Here is a 19,694-nt window from a genome sequence, read left to right as displayed (position 1 = left end):
TTATAAAAATGATATGGTGTTGTAGATTTTATTTGAGTTTTTGGGTGTTTTTCACTCAGCCCTTTGTTTTTAGGTTCTATATATGTGCTATGTATGCATCTGTTCTGTTGAATACACAGCATTCTTTAGTGTTTAATCCTTTGAAGATAGAATCCCCATGTCTTAGGGCATCTATTGCAGTCAATGAGAAGTCTAGGGACAAACTATCTCTCCTTTCTGAGGAAGCTTTATGGTCTTTTGAATCTTTTAGAGTGTTCTGTTTAAGCTTGATGCCCTCAGGCTAAGATGTGTTTTGGTAGAGTATTGTCATTCTGGAGATTCATGTCTTCCCTCAGTTCTAGAAAATTTTAAGCTATTATCCCTTCAAATATTTCTTTTAAGCCATAATTTCTTCTTTTTATCTGTTTCTTCTATTGGGTGTTATTCTATTTGGTCTTATTGGCTCATTTTTATATGTTTTTCTGTGCTATCTTTTCAGTAAATTCCTCAGTACAATCTTCCAATTTATGAATTCTCTTTTCAGTTTTGTCTAGAGTTCATCCCAGCTATTGAGATTTGTTTTTTAATATCCAGTGACTCTTTCTTTCTTTCTTTTGTAATTTCCAAGATTTCTAATTGGCTCTTCTTCATAGTCTCCTAACTTCTTGTCCTTTTTAACAGTTACCATTCTATAATTTTTCTCTTTGGCACCCTAAATATATATAATTCTTAGACTTTTCTATAAAATTATTTTTACCTGGAATGAATTCATACTCCAAATGTTGATTTTGTTGGTTGAATTTTATAGGCTCATTGTGAGTTGACAGAATCTTTAATTTTTTCCTTCTTCCCCTCTGTGGTTATTCCTCCTTACTAGTGGTTATACACTGTTTCCAATTCACCTTCAGGGTTCCCACTTCCACAGCATCTTATACTGTTTTTTAGGGCCCCTGTTATAGTGATATCTGAAATACTGTTGATCTAATAAGGTTTGAAGGAATGGTGCATGGGAAACAATTTCTACCAACCTGCAGAAACTGAACTCCTATCTAGGAATTCAGAGCTCTAGAAATACCAGAGCTTATTTCTTTTATTTATTTACTTGACAGAGAGAAACACAGCAAGAGAGGGAACACAAGCAAGGGGAGTGGGAGAGGGAGAAGCAGGCTTCCCGCTGAGCAGGGAGCCCAATGCGGGGCTCGATCCCAGGACTCTGGGATCATGACCTGAGCCGAAGGCAGATGCCCAACAACTGAGCCACCCAGGCGCCACCCCCCCAGAGCCTATTTCTACACTGAGAGCTCAGCACATTCGTTTCAGCCCCACTTACTACTTTATTTTTCCACTTTGTTTTTGGTTCATGTTTATCTTATTATCTAGCCAAGATACATCTTCTTGGGTTTGCTTCTTAATTTCTTTTCTAATTACTATGAGTTGAGAGCAAATGTTACTATGCCATCTTAACTAGAAATCTCCTTTATTTCCAGTTAGAGTACAGTTTTTTTTTTACTTGAACACAGTCACCATGTAGAACATTTTATTCCTTTTTACACTATATAATATTTAAATTTTTTAGCTATCTCTTCGATGTTGAGTACAAATCTTAAAACAAGTCAATATTCTCTTTAGAGGTAGTTCTGTACTCACTTCAACATCTCATTCCTGTGACATCACTAAAAAGGAAGCAAAACAGACTAATGGTAATATGCAGACTAATGGAAGCACTAAAATCTCCTTGAGAAAAATAATCTGTAAAGACTTTTGACTAAATATAACATAATTGCTTGATGCGATTAAGAAAATACATTAGACAAGTTTGCCGTTTAATATTAATGTAGTACTCCTGATTACTCTGGCTCCCAATCTATAACTTTTCTTACAAACACAATCAGCATTTCCTCAAAGAATCAGAGTTTGTTAATGATTTCAACTAATGATATAAAACGGTCCAAAATGTCAACAAAATTTTTCTCTGCAGTGGGATAAAGGGTGATAATTTTCTGTAGTTTCCAAATTTACTACAATTAACATGTATAACTAGCTTTTGCATAACTATTATTATTTTGAAAAATGTTTACTTGATTATTAAGCCCATTTATATCTTTTTGGTTTTGTCTTTTTCATATTTTATTTATTATTATTATGCAGCACTAGCAAGCCCTTATCCAAAGGTGAGAGTCATTCGTTCATTCATTGTTAAAATACACATTAAGGGCGCCTGGGTGGCTCAGTTGGTTGGGCGACTGCCTTCGACTCAGGTCATGATCCTGGAGTCCCGGGATCGAGTCCCACATCGGGCTTCCTGCTCAGCAGGGAGTCTGCTTCTCCCTCTGACCTTCTTCCCTCTCGTGCTCTCTGTCTCTCATTCTCTCTCTGAAATAAATAAATAAAATCTTTAAAAAAAAAAAAAAGAATCACATGCTCCTAAAAAAAAATACACATTAAGTAGTTATACCTTTTATATGTCAATTTTACCTATGAATTAGTAAATGTATAAAAGAAGTCTGAGAAGTTAAGTTATTACAAAGACCATATATTAATATCACATGTACATTATTTACAAGGGAGCTCCTATTCCCCTCTTGCCAACAATCTCACACCTATTAATAACAGAAATAAGATTAGAATTCAGGTGTGCTAGTTCCACAAGTGAAATATTGAAGAAAAACAGAGATCTTAACAGCATGAGACAAGGAAATGTCATTCCAAAAATAGGCTGAAGAAGGAAAAGGTAGATTGGTGATAGATTGTAGAGGTCTCTATATTTTATTTAATAGGTAATGTGGCGCCTAGAAAGGTTTTTGAGCAACAGAAAGATTAAACAGACAGCTCATAACAATCTTTCCACATTCCAGCCATAATCTAATAAGAATCAGGACCAAGGATCTGAAGGAAGAAGGCCCTGGCTGGCTCAGTCAGTAGGGCGTGTGACCCTTGATCTCAGGGTCGTGAGTTCAAGACCCATACTGGGTGTAGAGATTACTTAAATAAATTTTTTTAATTAAAAAATAAAAAATAATAGTAACTAAAGGGGTGCCTGGCTGGCTCAGTCAGTGGAGCATATGACTCTTGATCTCGGAGTCATGAGTTTGAGCCCCACATTGGATGTGGAGATTACTTAAAAAATTTTTTAAAAATCTTAAAAATATGTTAAGGAAAAGGAAGTGAACTACAGAAGAAATTATATTTTTGAAAGAATGGCTGAAAACTATATTTCAAATCCTTTTAATTAAAGTATCAAACACTAATTTATGTTAAAAAGATATTAAAACTAATCTCCTATGAAATTTAAGAATATTTCCAACTTCACTGCATACTTCAGGCGAGCCCCTCTTCCAGTCCTCTGCTATGCCCAACCTTCCCAAGTGCACAGCCTCTCATATTATGAGGATCAAATGGGATAACATATGCAAAATTGCTTTGAAAAATATAAAGTTGTGGGGTGTCCGGCTGGCTCATTCGGTAGAGCATGCAACTCTTGATCTCAGGGTTGTAAATTGAAGCCCCACATTAGGCACAGAGCTTACTTAAAAAAAAGAATAAAGTTGAATGCAAGTATAAGACATTAATTATTACATATAGCCTATAAATATACTTGATCTTAGCCAAAAGGCTGAGAAGTGATTACATATAGCCTATAAGTAAACAAAACTATATAGGATGTAAATTTTTAAAACCTGAAACTCTTAAAACTCAACATTGAGAAATAACCTGGAAGAGGTTATTCAGATATTAAAAAACAAGGTGTCCTGTTAAAAATGCAGATTGACCCCATGCACTTATCTGCTTTCCCTTCCCTAACCCACTAAAATAAAAGTATAAAACAAAAATATAAGCAATTAACTCATAAGTATAGGGAGAGTAAGTATAAAGACAAGAGCAGATGAGAGACTTCAGTACATATTTGGAGAGAAAGTTGTCCACTAAGCAACTAACAGAGGAATGCTAATAAGTAATGAGTTAATTATCTTGCAGAATATCTGAAAGACTTACCATTTGGAAGTAGAAGAAGGATTCATTGAATTCTGTATAGCTGGCTGAACCCTGAGGCCCCTTTCTAATCTGTGTCACTCAATGGGAGTTGAAGATATTGAACCAAGAAAGTTCTGGACTTGGGCAAGACAACACAGCAGAAGACTTGGCTTAAAAACAAAATGATAAAGTGAAAGTCCACATACAGAACTACTGAATGTCAAGCACTTTTCCCATTCTTTGCTCACCAGTAGCAAAGCATTCTCTCTCTCTCTCTCTCTCTCTCACACACACACACACACCTTTCCATTCCTCAGAAAAGACTGTAACATTCTTTTCTCTGGAAAGAATTAAAAGCTCCAGAGAAAAGGAGTATGTCATTTGGACATTATAAAAGGATGACTCTTTGCCTATTCACTGTAGAGCAAAATTCGCCAGTTGACAAGCTCATGCATACATAGGAAGCTTCTGATCAACAGATATGAGGAAAGTCTCCACCAAGAAAGATCTCTGACCTAAACCAACAAATAGAAAAAAGAAAATAGCTGAGGGAAATTAAGACAATATAGAAAGGAAACAAAACAAAACACAGCCCTCTAACTAATAATCTCAAAGAGGAATAATAAAATAAGAAAGGGGTCTCTGGGTGGCATAGTCAGTTGAGCATCTGACTCTTGGTTTTGGCTCAGGTCATGACCTCAGGGTTGTGAGACTGAGCCCCATGTTGGGCTCTGAGCTCAGCATGGAGTCTGCTTGAGATTCTCTCTCCCTGCTCACTCACATACTCTCTCTCTCACATAAATAAATCTTTTAAAAAAGAATAAGAAAGAACCCTTGAGAAGATAGGATAGCTGAAATTTTTAAAAAACTTAATAAAAAGGTTGAAAAATAACTGAAGGACCTAAATTTCCATCCAAAAAGAGATTTACTCCAAAAATGCATCATTGTGAACTTTCAGGAACCTGGGTGTAAAAAGATCCTAGAAGTTTTAAGAGAAAAAGGAGACTATGTACAAAGTATTGGGAGTCAGAAAAAGAAATTTCTCAAAAGTAGCAATGCAATATAGAAGACCAAAATCCAACCCAGAAGAGCAAAGACGGAAAGGCTCAGGATGACAGCTGCATAGAACAAGTAGCTAAGGGGCACCTGGCTGGCTCAGCTAGGAGCATATGTAACTCTTGATCTTGGGGTTGTGAGTTTGAGCCCCACGTTGGGTGTAGATATTACTTAAAAATAAAATCTTTAGGGGCGCCTGGGTGGCTCAGTCATTAAGCATCTGCCTTAGGCTCAGGTCATGATCCCAGGATCCTGGGATCGAGGCCCACATCGGGCTCCCGGCTCGGTGGAAGGCCTGCTTCTCCCTCTCCCACTCCCCCTGTTTGTGTTCCCTCTCTTGCTGTGTCTCTCTCTGTCAAATAAATAAAATCTTTAAAAAAAAAAAAAAAAAGGAACAAGTAGCCCAAATTTAAGCAGGAAGATGGACTCTGGAAAAGAGACCTCTAGGTGGGCTCCTGGGTGCTCAGTTGGTTAAATGTCTGCCTTCAGCTCAGGTCATGATCCCGGGGTGCTGGGATTGAGCCCCAAGTCGGGCTCCCTGCTCAGCAGGGAGTCTGCTTCTCCCTCTGGCCCTTCCTCTGCTGCTCTCTCTCACTCAAATGAATAAATAAAATCTTAAAAAAAAAAAAACTCAATTGGGGGCGCCTGGGTAGCTCAGTCTTTAAGTGTCTGCCTTGGGCTCAGGTCATGATCCCAGGGTCCTGGGATCGAGCCCTGCATCGGGCTCCCTGCTCGGCAGGAAGCCTGCTTCTCCCTCTCCCGCTCCCCCTGCTTGCATTCCCTCTCTCACTGTGTCTCTCTGTCAAATAAATAAATAAAAATAAATAAAATAAATAAAATTAAATTTAAAAAACTCAATTGTTTACAATGACATGAACACTTATTGGATGTAATAAACTTAATATACCTATACTCGGGGAGGACAAGTGGTGATAGTGGTGGTGAAGGGTAGCTAAGTCCTCATCTGCCATTTAAGGTAGATAATGCCTTAAATCAATAAATCAAAAATCAGCATATAGTGGTGCCTGGTTGGCTCAGTCGGTAGAGTGTGTGACTCTTGATGTCAGGACTGTAAGTTTGAGCCTCATGTTGGGTGTAGAAATTACTTAAAAATAAAATCTTTAAAAAATCTGCATAAAAATATAGAATTTAGAAGAATGGGGGGGCAATACCAGGGGAAATAGAGAGGTTAATGTAGGTGCCACTGGAGATCAGACTGGAGCAGGAATGGGAGGGCTGCTTTTATACATTATAATCCTTGAATATTTGACTGTTAAAAGTCATATACAACTTTAATAAAATAATTATTTAAAAAAGTAAATCTGAATGTGAACATTCCTAGTTAAAACAGAATGGTACTGGCACCAGAGCAGACACAACAGTGGAATAAATTAAGATAAAATTCACAAAGAGACCAAAAAATATAAAAGAATGTGGCATATGATCAATGTATTAATTTCCTGTGGCTGCTGTGACAAATTAGCACAAACTTAGTTGCTTAAAACAACAGAAATCTATTCTCTGAGTTCTGGAGTCTAAAATCAAGGTATTAGCAGGGCTGAATTCTCTGGGAAGCTTCAGGGGAGATAACTTCCTTCTTTCTTCCAGGTTCTGGTGGCTGCTGGCCGTCCTTGGCTAACGGCAACATAACCCCAATCTCTGCCTCTGATTTCACCTTGCCTTCTCCTCAATGTATGTGTTTAATCGCCCACTGCCTCTCTCTAAAATAAGGACACCTATGATAGCATTTAGAACCCTCCCAGGTAATTCAGAATCATCTTATCTCAAGATCCATAACTCAGTCTCATCTGTAAAACTTCACCTTATGAGGTGACATTCACAGATTGCAGCAGTTAGGACCGGTTGTCTTTGGCGGTCACCTTCAGCCCACCACAATCAATGTAGCATTTCAAATCAGTAGGAAAGGAATATATTATTCAATAACATATCATTGGGACAATTAACTATCTGTATGAAAAAAAGTGATTCTTAGTCAATGTAAGGATGGTTCAAAATTTAAATGTTAAAACCTTATAACAATACCATGTGAAAATATAGAATTTTTGATAAGTCTGAGGTCAGAAATCTTTCTAACATGATACCAGCACAGAAATCATGTAGTACATCATAAAAAATTTAAATTTATATAACAAATGGAACATAAGCAAATTTTGAAAAGAAATTAACTGGGCAAGGTAAGGTGTAAGAAAAAGTTAATATTTTTATATTTTATTTTTTTTAAGATTTTATTTATTCACTTGAGAGAGAGAGAGCACAGAGCGAGAGGGAGAAGCAGACCCCCACTGAGCAGGGAGCCGGATGCGGGGCTTGATCCCAGGACTCTGGGATCATGACCCAAGCAGAAGGCAGCTGCTTAGCTGACTGAGCCACTCAGGAGCCCCATTATCTTTAAATTAGAGAACTCATAAGTGAAAAGACAAACTCACCATTTGAAAGATAAGGACAAAACAAGAATAGGCAATTCACAAAAGAACTTCAAAGATCCAATGAATACACAAAAATGTTAATCTCTTTTGCAACTCAAGAAGCACAAATGAAAGAAAAATGTTTGTCTGTTAGATGAGCAATGATTTTAAAGGTTAACAGCTTCTGGGAAAGAGGGGGAAATGCATGTTTGCATAATTCCTTTCGCTGACCAAAACAGAACCAAAATTAGAGAAGGAAACCCCTGTGCAAAATAGCCACATCTCACAGCACTGATGCCAATGAATAAGTCTCGGATACAATGAGGTCTGCATCATCGTTAAAGAGGATGTCCAAATCTGCCACGCATCTCCTCTAATCTCAAACAGATTCAGTTTTGGCAAATTTTGTGGGTCCTGAAGAACAATTCCATAATCAATCACTAACTTGAAAACGTGAGTCCTTAAAGGCATAGCAGGCAGACTTATGGAGGAAGCAGACAGCATTCTACTTGGTACATATCTCCCTATCACAGCCTGGCAAAGACGACCTACTAAAGAAAACTCATGATGTTTAAGGTGGGGGATATTTCTTCTAGTTTCCATGAGGACAGAGTTTCCATAAATCTTCCTAGCATCTTGCCCCTTTACCCCTTAAGTGAGAAACCCGACTGGCAAATTCACCATGGTCCACATTTTTTGATTGGGCAGAGCTAATTTACTGAAAGTCTTAGGTAAGTATGTCTATTACAAAGACCCAAAGTTTCCCTTGGTTGGGTTATTTCAGGTCTGGGCTGGGGAACAGACTTATTAGAAGACCACCTATACCATAAATATCTTTCAACAGCTCTCTCAACAGTAAAGCTGATATTTTATCTCCACCTGCCTAAGCTCCTTTGACCACATCTGAATTGGTTCCAATCTCAGGAGGGAACAAAAGAGCCAAGAGGTATCATGCACTTGGCTCCCTAAAACTTACAGTTGCTATGACATTTTTTATTTTCCTTGCCAGGAGCTAAAGCATGGCTGTAAAGAAACAGAAAGAGTAAGCTAGTGGTCAACCCTGCATAGCAGACTAAAGTAGATCAATCAGAGATATGTCAGCATTGATCTGCCTCCGGAATGAATGTTTACCATGTGCTGTGGGGACCTGCTTAGAGACAGCGTATGACAAGTGTGTCAACAAGTAGCCAGTTTAAAGAAGAGAGATCACGACAAAGTGTTCTGTCTCCTGTCTCAGCCTCTAAGGCAGCTATTCCAACAGCTTATGCCATTCTTGGGCAAAGAGCAGGCCAGAACACAACTTTTCAACAACAAATAACATAAAAAAGTAGGACTGCATAAAAGAAGGAGGGATCATAATGTGGAAAAGAGAAAATAACCCACACATTTGGAGAATTGCTTCATAAAATAGAATTTTAAACAAAAACTGCTTTGCATCAAATAAATAGAACATAACTCCATAAAACAGATTTTTAAAAAGAGTGAACACAACTTTTCAACAACAAATAACAAAAACTAGGACTGCATAAAAGGAGGGATCATAATGTGGAAAAGAGAAAATAACCCACACATTTGGAGAACTGCTTCATAAAATAGAATTTTAAAGAAAAACTGCTTTGCATCAAATAGAACATAACTCCATAAAACAAATTTTTAAAAAGAGCTGAAAGAAACAAAAGATAAAAAGAAAAAGAGAAAAAAAATACCACAGTACTTGAAATCATATTAGAAACAACTCCAAGTAGAAAAGATACTTCAGAAAACCAAGTTAATATGGATGACAAGCCAGGGAAAATCATTCAGAATGAACATGACAAAATAAAGGTGATTAGAGTCTAACAAAGTAGTCAGAACAAAGATAACAGATTTGTAAGATAAACAACTGAAATCTAACATAAGTAATATTCTTAGACAAACAATATGGAACAGCCAAAATATTCAAGGATTTAGAGGTGAAAAACTGAAACGTCTTGTCATGTATCAGGAAAAATTAACAGGAAATGATCAAGATTTAAGATATATTATGGAATGTTGCCAAATATTAAGGATTAAAAAAAGGTGCTTTTAGCATCTAGAAGAAACAGGGCCACCTACAAATTAAATAATTTATGCTGGCCTCAGACATCTCCTCAGCAACATTAGACAATGGATACAAGTGATTTCTGTGTACAATGTGAAGTGAAAAAGAATATGACGTGGGGGCACCTGGGTGGCTCAGTCAGTTAAGCGTCTGCCTTTGGCTCAGGTCATGATCCCAGGGTTCTGGGATTGAGCCCCATGTCGGGCTCCCTGCTCAGTGGGGAGCCTGCTACTCCCTCTCCTTCTGCTGCTTCCTCTGCTTGTGATCTCTCACTCTCTGTTAAATACCTAAAATCTTAAAAAAAAAAAAAAAAAGAATATGACATGGAATTTTCTACTTAGTGAAATACAATTTTAATGGATGTATTATAATTTACTAAAATGGTCTACTATTGATGGATATTTAGATGGTTTCTGGAATATTATTAAATCATGCTGAATAAAAAATAATAAACATGTGTAGTATTTAAAATACATGCAAGTTTATCCATAAGATAAAATCCTGGCTGAATCAAAGGGTATATGCATTTAACATTTTTCATTTTCCTAAATTGTCCTCCATAGAGATTGTACTGATTTTTATGCCCACCAGTAATGGAGGAAAGTGCTTGTTCACTGCAACTCAGCACACTGTTATTAAATTTCTGATCTTTCTCAACCTTATAGATAAAAATTATTTTATGGTAATCTAATAATTTGGAATTATCTTACCATATTTTTAAAAAGATTTATTTATTTATTTGAGAGCGAGCACGCACATGAGCGGGGGCAGGGCCAGAGAGAGAAGGAGAAACAAAATCCTTAAGCCCCAACTCCCCATTGAGTGCAGAGCCCGACATGGGGCTGCAACTCACAACTCCAACATCATGATCTGAGCCAAAACCAAGAATCGGACGCTTAACTGACTGAGCCACCCAGGCACCCCAACTTACCATATTTCATCTGTTGAAGACACCGTCGTTTGAAAGGTACACCGTTATTTCATATACCTCTATTTAAGAAAAAGAGCTATAAACTGTTTAAATCATCAATTTTCAAATACATAAAAAATTCAGATTTCAGAAATAATTTCAGAGATGTGAAAAATGAACAGGTGCTTCTTAGAATCAATGAGATATGATACACAAGAAAGGCTGAGTATCTGGAAAGGTCTTTTAAATATGCAAGGATCAGGAATATAGCACATACAAATGCCTCCCAGAACAAATAAAGCAAAACAACAACTAAATTATTTGAAGCCACAATCCATACAACTAAAATGTATTTTTTTAAAGTTCTTTTTTAAGATTTTATTTATTTATTTGAGAGAAAGAGAGAGAGAGAGAGAGAGAGCACAAGCAGGGAAGGGGCAGGTAGAGAGGGAAAAGCAGACTCCCCACTGAGCAGGGAGCCTGACATGGGGCTCGATCCCAGGACCTGAGCTGAAGGCAGATGCTTAACCAACTGAGCCACGCAGAAGCCCCTAAAATGTCTTTAAAAATGAAGAATTTATGGGATGCCTGGGTGGTTCAATCAGTTAAGCGTCTGCCTTTGGCTTAGGTCATGATCCCAGGGTCCTGGGATCAAAGCTCCATGGCGGGCTCCTTGCTCAGTGGGGGAGCCTGCTTCTCCCTCTGCCTGTCACTCTCCCTGCTTGTGCTCTGACAAATGAATAAAATCTTAATAAATAAAATAAAAATAAAAATGAAGAATTTATAAAATGGAGGGCACCTGGGTGGCTCAGATGGTTAAGCGTCTGGCCTTCGGCTCAGGTCATGATCCCAGGGTCCTGGGAGCCTGCTTCTTCCTCCCTGCTCCTTGGGAGCCTGCTTCTCCCTCTGCTTCTCTCTCTTTCCCTCTCTCTCATGAATAAATAAATAAAATCTTAAAAAAAAAGAATTTATAAAATAGAGAAATGCTTTAAAGGATTAGCAATGAAGATTTAATTTGGTTAAACCTAAATGTGATTAGAACAAAACAGAATTGCTATAACTGTTAAAATAATAGGTACATATATAAAAAATAAGAAAAATTTGATGAAAATTATGTGACAAAAATTCCAAAACATATCATTAAAATGTTAGCAAAAAAAAAGTATGACAAATTGTTCACCTTTCATGATAAAAAGACATTTAATAAAACTAAACAACCATTCTTTTTTTTTTTAAAGATTTTATTTATTTATTTGAGAGAGAGAGAATGAGAGATAGAGAGCGCGAGAGGGAAGAGGGACAGAGGGAGAAGCAGACTCCCTGCCGAGCAGGGAGCCCGATGTGGGATCATGACCTGAGCCGAAGGCAGTCGCTTAACCAACTGAGCCACCCAGGTGCCCTAAACAACCATTCTTTATAAGATTTTCCATCCTTTTTTTTTAATCTTTCAGGGATGCCTGGATGGCTCCATCAGTAGAGCATGTGACTCTTTTTTAAATTTTTTTTAAAGATTGTATTTATTTATTGGAGGGAGGGAGAGAGAGAGAGAATGAGCAGGGTGGGGGGGGCAGAGGGAGAAGGAGAAGCAGACTGTCCAGTGAGCAAGGAGCCCGACGTGGGGCTCAATCCTAGGACCCTGGCATCATGACCTGAGCAGAAGGCAGCCGCCTAACCAACTGAGCCACCAGGCGCCCCACATGTGACTCTTGATGTCAGGGTTGTGAGTTCAAGCCCCACGTTAGGCATAGAGCATACTTAAAAAAAAAAAACAAATGTTTCAATGAAATGGGAATATGGCTTCTATTTTAATGGCAGGCTTACGTATGTATACACACATACCCACACACACATGCAAGTGCCATCATAATGCTTAATGGTAAAACGCCAACAGCATTCCCATTACAACAAGGAACAATATTAAGGAAGCCCACCATTATTCTGTTATTTAGCATTGTCCTAGAAGTGCTAAATGATACAGCAGAACTAAAAAAAAAAATGAGGGATTAATATAAAAATGGAAATGTCTGAATTATCATTTTAGACATGATGTGAGAGTATACCCAAAACACTTAATTCACTGAGACTGGAAGCAATAAGACCTCTCAAACAGGTATGCTGGTTATAAAATTAGTATACAAAATCAAGCAGTTTTCCTACCAATTTCCCAAAAATCAACAGAAAATATAATGGAAGAAAAAAATGCATCCCTATTAAAATTCCTAGGAACAAATTCAACATCAAATAACTTATATTAAGAAAACTTAAAACTCTACTAACAAACAGGGGCACCTGGGTGGCTCAATCCATTTAGCGGCTGACTCTTGATTTTGGCTCAGGTCATGATCTCAGGGTTGTGGGATGGAGCCCTGTGTCCAGCTCCACTCATCATGGAGTCTCTCTGCCCCTCCCCCTGCTGGTGCTCTTCCTCTCCCAAATAAATAAATTAAATCTTTAAAAAAAAAAATTCCACTACTAAATCAGACAAAAGACTTCAAAAAGATTTGCCTTGTTCTCGGATAGGAAAACTCAATAAAACAAAGAGTTCATTTTTCTCTAAATTAATCTATGCATTCGATGTAATATAAATCATTACCAAGAGGTTGTCTGCAATTCTTTTTAAAAGATAAATGGAGTCTAAAATTCACTGGGAAAACAACTGTAAGAATACCAGGAAAAAAATCTGGAAAATAATAATAATAAAAATCTTTTTAAGCAGTATTAATTCAGTCAGCATTATACTGGTCTTCCATTTCCACTTCAGAAAGTTGCAAGAGAACATTAATTCCATCCTAACAATGAGAATAAGCTAGATAACCTACAAAATTTAGTGTTTTTTTAAAGCCCATCAGAGGGCCGAGGATGCAGGAAAACTCATGATCTAAAATCCAGAAAAGGACTAGCCTTACCTAGGACTGCAGAGACCCCTGGCTGCTTTCATCTTTTTTTTTTTTTTTAAGATTTTGTTTATTTATTTATTTGACAGAGAGAGAGGGCACGCACAAGCAGTGGGAGTGGCAGGCATAAGGAAAGGGAGAAGCAGGCTCCCCACTGAGCAGAGAGCCTGACATGGGGCTCAATCGCAGGACCCTGATATCATGACCTGAGCCAAAGGCAGATACTTAATGACTGAGCCACGCAGGCGCCCCCCTGGCTGCTTTCATCTTTGGCAGAGTGGCAGGAAAAAGAGGAGGCTGCCTCACAAAATAATGGAGGGCAAAAGATAAGCAAACTGTATCTTTAAGTCCTAAAACAAAAGTTGGCCAAGAATTCTATACCCAATAAAAATATCCTTCAAAAATGAAAGCAAAATTTCATACAAATAAAGCTGAAAGAATTTGTGCCACATTGACCTGCACTACAAACAAATCTAAATATTCATTAGGGTAAAGGAAAATAACACGTAGAAACTCAGTTCTACAGGACGCAAGACAGAAATCAAAAAGGGTAAATAGGATTTCTCTTTCTGCTACTTCATTATTGGTGTACAGAAATGCAACAGACTTCTGTCCATTGATTTTTATATCCTACGACTTTGCTAAATTCCTGTATCAATTCTAGCAATTTTTTGGTGGAGTCTTTCAGCTTTTCTACATAGATGTCATCTATGAAGAGTGAAAGTTTGACTTCTTCCTTGCTGATTCTGATATCTTTTATTTCCTTTTGTTGTCTGATTGCTGAGGCTAGGACTTCCAGTACTATTATGAACAACAGTGGTGAGAGTGAACATTTCGGTCTTGTTCCTGACCTTAGGGGAAAAGCTCTCAGTTTTTCCCCATTGAGGATGATATTAGCTGTGGGTCTTTCATATATGGCCTTTATGACGTTGAGCTATGTTCTTTCTATCCCTTTCTTGAGGACTTTTTAAAAAGATTTTATTTGAGAAAGAAATAGTGACAGATATATGAGAAAGAGCACGAGCAGGGGTGAGCAGGAGAGGGAGAAACAGGTTCCCCACCCAGCAGGGAGCGGGATGTGGGGCTCGGGACCCTGGGATCATGACCTAAACCCAAGTCAGATACTTAACCGACTGAACCACCCAGGCGCCCCCTCCCCACTTTTTAAGTATTTTATTTATTTGAGAGAGACAGATATCGAGAGAGAACACGAGCAGGGAGAAGAGGGAGAAGCATTTTCTTGAGGATTTTTTATCAAGAAAGGATGGTATTTTGTCAAATGCTTTTTCTTCATCTATTGAGAGGATCATAGGATTCTTATTCTTTATTAATGTGGTGTTTCACATTGATTGATTTGTGGATATTGAAACACCCCTGCAGCCCAGGAATAAATCCCACTTGGTCATGTTGAAAGATGTGCTATATATACACAACAGAATATTACTCAGCCACCAAAAAGAATGGAGTCTTGCCATCTGCAATGACGTGGATGGAAACTAGAGTATATTACACTAAATGAAATAAGTCAGTCAGAGAAAGACAAATACCATATGATTTCACTCCTATGTGGAATTTAAGAAACAAAACAGATGAGCATAGGGGAAGGAAAGGAAAAATAAGATAAAAACAGAGAGGGAGGCAAACCATAAGAGACTCTTAAATATGGGGAAAAAACTGAGGGCTGCTGGAGGGGAGGTGGGTAGGTGGGTGGGGGGATGGGGTGATTGGGTGATGGGCATTAAGGAGGGCACTTGATGTAATAATGAGCACTGGGTGTTATATGCAACTGATGAATCACTAAATTCTACACCTGAAACTAATACTACACTATATGTGAACTAACTTGAATTTAAATAAAATCTTGAAAGAACAAAAAGGGTAAATATGTTGATAAATACACAGGAATTTTTAAACATTTTAAACATTACATATACACATGCATCTTTAAATTTCACTAAAAGATTACTGATTCTTTAAATTAAAAGTAAAAAAAATATAGAGCATATGTAGAAGCAAAATATATAGAATATATAACAGAATATATAGAAGTAAAATAAGAGCACAAAAAGTGAGAAGATGGTATTGCAAGTATAAAGGGTAATATTCTTATGCTGTTCATGAAGTACTAGAATATGTTTGAAAATCAGCCATGATAAATTCAAGACACATATGTAATCAATCTCTAATACCACCAATAAAAAAATAACATGAAGGGACAAAACTAAAAAGATAGGGGAAAAAATGTTTTTCTAAAAACTCAATTCACCCAAAAAGAAGGCAGGGCAAGAGGACCAAAGAGTAAATGAAAAAATGGAAAAAGAACACCAATATACTTAATCCAAACACAGAAAAAAGTTATTAAACTATAAATGGACTATATACCACTATTAAAACACAGAGATTGTTGTGAGACTGGATAAACAACTTCAGCCCAACTGTATGTAGTTTATAAGAAACACATTTTAAACATAAACACACAGATGAGTTAAAAGGAAAAAGCAAGAGGCAAACATTAAGCTTATATTAATGTCAGAACAGGCTTCCATGTAAAAAGTATTTTCAGGGATAGAATGGACATCTCAGAATGATAAAAGGGTCAATTTGGCAAAAAAGACAGAGGTTTCTTAAAAGTGTATCAGACTACCAAATATAAGAAAAAAACCTGACAGCTGAAGGGAGAAATAGACAAACCTACAATCATAATTAGAGACTTCAGACTTAGCACTTCTCCCAGAGTAACTGACAGAATAAGGAGACATTAAAAATGTGAAGATAAAAGGCTTGAGCAACACTCTCAACCAGCTTCCCCTAACTGACATTTAGACTACTCCACCCACCACCAGTAGAATACACATTTTTCCCCGCGGATAAATGGAATATTGACCAAGAAAGACCATAGGTTAGGCAAGAAGAAAAAAATAAACTCAATAAATTTAAAGGTATTGAAATAATACATGTTTTCTGACCACAACATCGCTAATTTAGGAATCAAAAGCAATGATCTACCTAAAAAAAATTCTAAAATATTTGGAAATAAAATAACACACCTAAATAAATAATGGAGCAAAGAAATCACAAAGATTTTAAAATATCTTTAAATGATAACGAAAACATTCCAAATTTGTGGGATCTAGCTAAGCATGGTTAGAGGAAAACTTGCAGCTTTAAACGCTTATATAAAAGGAAAAGAAGGTAGAAAATCAATTATTTATGTTTCCACCTTAACAAGTTAGAAAAAGAGCAAATTAAACCCAAATTAAAAGAAACAAAATTAAAGAGTAGAAATCTGAAACAGAAGACATATAGAGAAAATCAACAAAGTCAAAAATTTTAAATATAGGACAGAGCACACATGAAATCACAAAGTCGGACAGTGTAAACAAAACAATTTATATGTTTTATATCTGATATATTTTGATATTTGGAACTAGTTCAGTCACTGCTATGAATTTTATTAATCGCTTTATAATAAATATTTCTAATAAAAATGTGGTTTCCTAGTTTTTCCACCAGTCTCATGTTGACACCAGTCTCATGTTTGCAGCTTTCCCACTTTGGACAGGCTGAGCTCTGAACACCCATTTAACTCTGAAATTATAATGATTTGTCTGGCAATTATAATCACTTATAATTAGAGCAATGTCTTGCACGTAGTTATTTCAATGGCTAGATGCAATCATTCTGCACGATTAAATACAGAAATATCAAAGAATATTGGTAATGCTGGGCACAGATAAATATAAAACGATTAAAATTTTTCATCATATAAAAAGCATATACATAGCATTAGTTGTTTATTTGGCCATTACATGTGTAATTAACTCCTACTAAAGGATGAGGCACCTGTGGCTACTCCATAAATATTGATGTTAAGATGATGAAAGTAATATCGCCTTACAGTAAGTTGCCTAAGTCTAAACCAAATAAATCAATACATAAATGCTTAGAGAAAATCCAAAACCATGGATATACGTGATCTTCCCAATAAGCTATTTTACAGTGACCCATAGTTTATAAGAGGGTTTATGCTCTGTGCATTAACAATATTACATGAAAAATAATCCCACCCCCTCTACTGGCAAACCCACAGTATCGCGGGTTGGTTGCCAGGTCGGATTTTTTAACCCCTCTCCATCTTTCTCAGAGCATCAGGTATCTGACCATTGACATCATCTGGGCACCCGACCAGGTGATCCGCGTTTCCACGAGCCGGATCGGTGCACGGGGCTGGGTTCATGGCCTCAGGCCGCAGGATTTGTGCGCGGAAGCCCTCGGCAGCTCGGCCGTTCCGCAGTTCGCCTCAAACCGCACATTTACTTATGTTTTGTTTTTACCAAACGCTTGCCACTGCGCTTCTACAGAAGGCATTTCCATTACTAAATAATGACATAAAAATAAGCACAACAGAAAAGAGGTCAGCAGGGAAAGCACCTAAGGGCTGGGAACATCTGCTTCTAATGGAAGCGATCTCCACCTTCAGGAGAAATCAACCAAACAAGCCTCAGGCTACTGCGCACGTTCGCTAGCGGGGCCAGCGTGAAGGGAAGCTCCTTTGGTTAGGAGAGGACCCAGCCTCCCTAAAAACCACTCCTGGCCTGTTCTGCCCCGGGGAGCTCGGACCCGGACCTAGTCCGGGAGGGAGGCCGCAGGGGGCGGCGAGGCCCTGAGAGACCGCGTGCGCGCGTGGCGTGCGTCTCCCGCCGCGTCTCCACCTCAGGGCGTCGCCACGGGAACCAAGGGTTTGGCCTCCCGCCCGGCAGGCCGGGGAAGGGCGCGGCCCGATCGCCGGCCGGAGGGAGGGGGGCCGCGGGAGGCCGCAGACTCTCACCGCGACGCTGAAGCCGCGACGCACCGGTCCTCCGCCGCCTCGGGTCGCGCTTGGCTGCGCGGAGGTCCGTCCCGGCACCCGTTCCTGCCGCCGCCGCCCGCGAGCCCCGAGACGCCGCCGGGCCACTCCCGCAGCCCGTGCCCCTCCGCACCCGTGCGTGGAGGTGTTGGGCTCCGGCTGCGGGAGGCGGGAGGTTTAAACCGGGCGGCCTGGCGCGTGCGGAAGCCGCGCTGCCCTCGGCGCCTCGGTCTGGCGTCCGCGTTCTCGCCTTTTCGGGCTCTAGCCTAACCCCACCGAGGCCCGGCTCTCGGTCCGTTTTCCGATGAACTCCGGGACCCATTCTGGTCTTCCTTTACCAAATGCCAGGTTATTAAACACGAAAACGATCAGAACATCAGAATTAAGGAACTGTGAGGCCCCTGGGGCATTCTCGGTTTCCTTTTTAAGCCCAGCACCTCGGCCCGGGTCCCTCCCTGCCTCCTCCGAGCCCGCACCGCACCTGCCAGGCCAGCCGGTGCCACCTCTACCAGACTAGGAGCTTCGGAGCCTCAGTCATTCCTGAATCCTGGGGCGCTTCTCAGGACCAGTGCCCGCACGCGGTAACTGTTCACGTGCTATATTTAACTCTTATCGTAAGGGTTTAAAGAGGATTAAGTTAACAACTGTTAATAACTGACCTCAAATGCACATATACATAACCATAATTTGCGTTCATAAATGAGTCAAGAGTAAAAGGCAAAATTTGAGCCTAAAAACTAAAGAAAAAAATGGAAATAAGACAAAAGTAAATTGTTCCTGGTGGAAGATAATTTAAATTCAAAGAACTTTCTTTTTAAAGGTGATTCAAAATATCCTATCACTTTACTAAAGCTTTACAGAATATTAATTACAACTGTGACACAGCCTAGCAAGGAAAAAAGCTTACACTCCAGGTGATAACTGTAAGTCTGTAAGATCGTGAAAGATGGAGTGAGATTCTAGAATATTATTACAAAGTACTTAACCTTAAAAACCTGAAAGTAGTTTTAGAATAGGAAAAGGAATAGGCTATTTATACCAGAGTTAATATGGACTGAAAATAGTGAGAGGTCTTTAGGCCAGGGATTCTTACCCTGAAATATATGGTGTTTCAAGGAATGGGTGAATACCTAAAATAATATGCAAAATTTTGGCATGAGTCTTTTAAAAATAAATTTTCTAGAAATGTAACCAAACCCAAGTTACACTGTCCAGAGCACAGCAAAGCCAATCACTGAGACATCATGTATGAAAGAGAAGGGTTTATTCTAGAGGCAGCCAAAGAGGTAGAAGGGCAGGCTTCAAATCTGCCACTTTGAAGGGGGAGGGAAGTTTTTTTTATAACCACAGGGGTTGGGATTACATATATATTGATGAAAAGGATGGTGAAAACTTGTGGTTATTCATGAGGAAAGATGGAGCATGTTTATTGAGCAAACATGTAACATATATCCCATACTCACTTGTGTGGAGACTTAAAATGAGGAAAAATTCAGCCCCTGCTGTGAGGCATCTTAGGACAACGAAAGGG

This window comes from Eumetopias jubatus, unplaced genomic scaffold (genome assembly GCF_037043125.1).
Source record: "Eumetopias jubatus isolate StellerSeaLion01/CBP00866 unplaced genomic scaffold, mEumJub1_p1.0 scaffold_3, whole genome shotgun sequence".
In the NCBI taxonomy this organism is placed as follows: domain Eukaryota; kingdom Metazoa; phylum Chordata; class Mammalia; order Carnivora; family Otariidae; genus Eumetopias; species Eumetopias jubatus.
Note: the sequence above shows the minus strand (reverse complement) of the source record.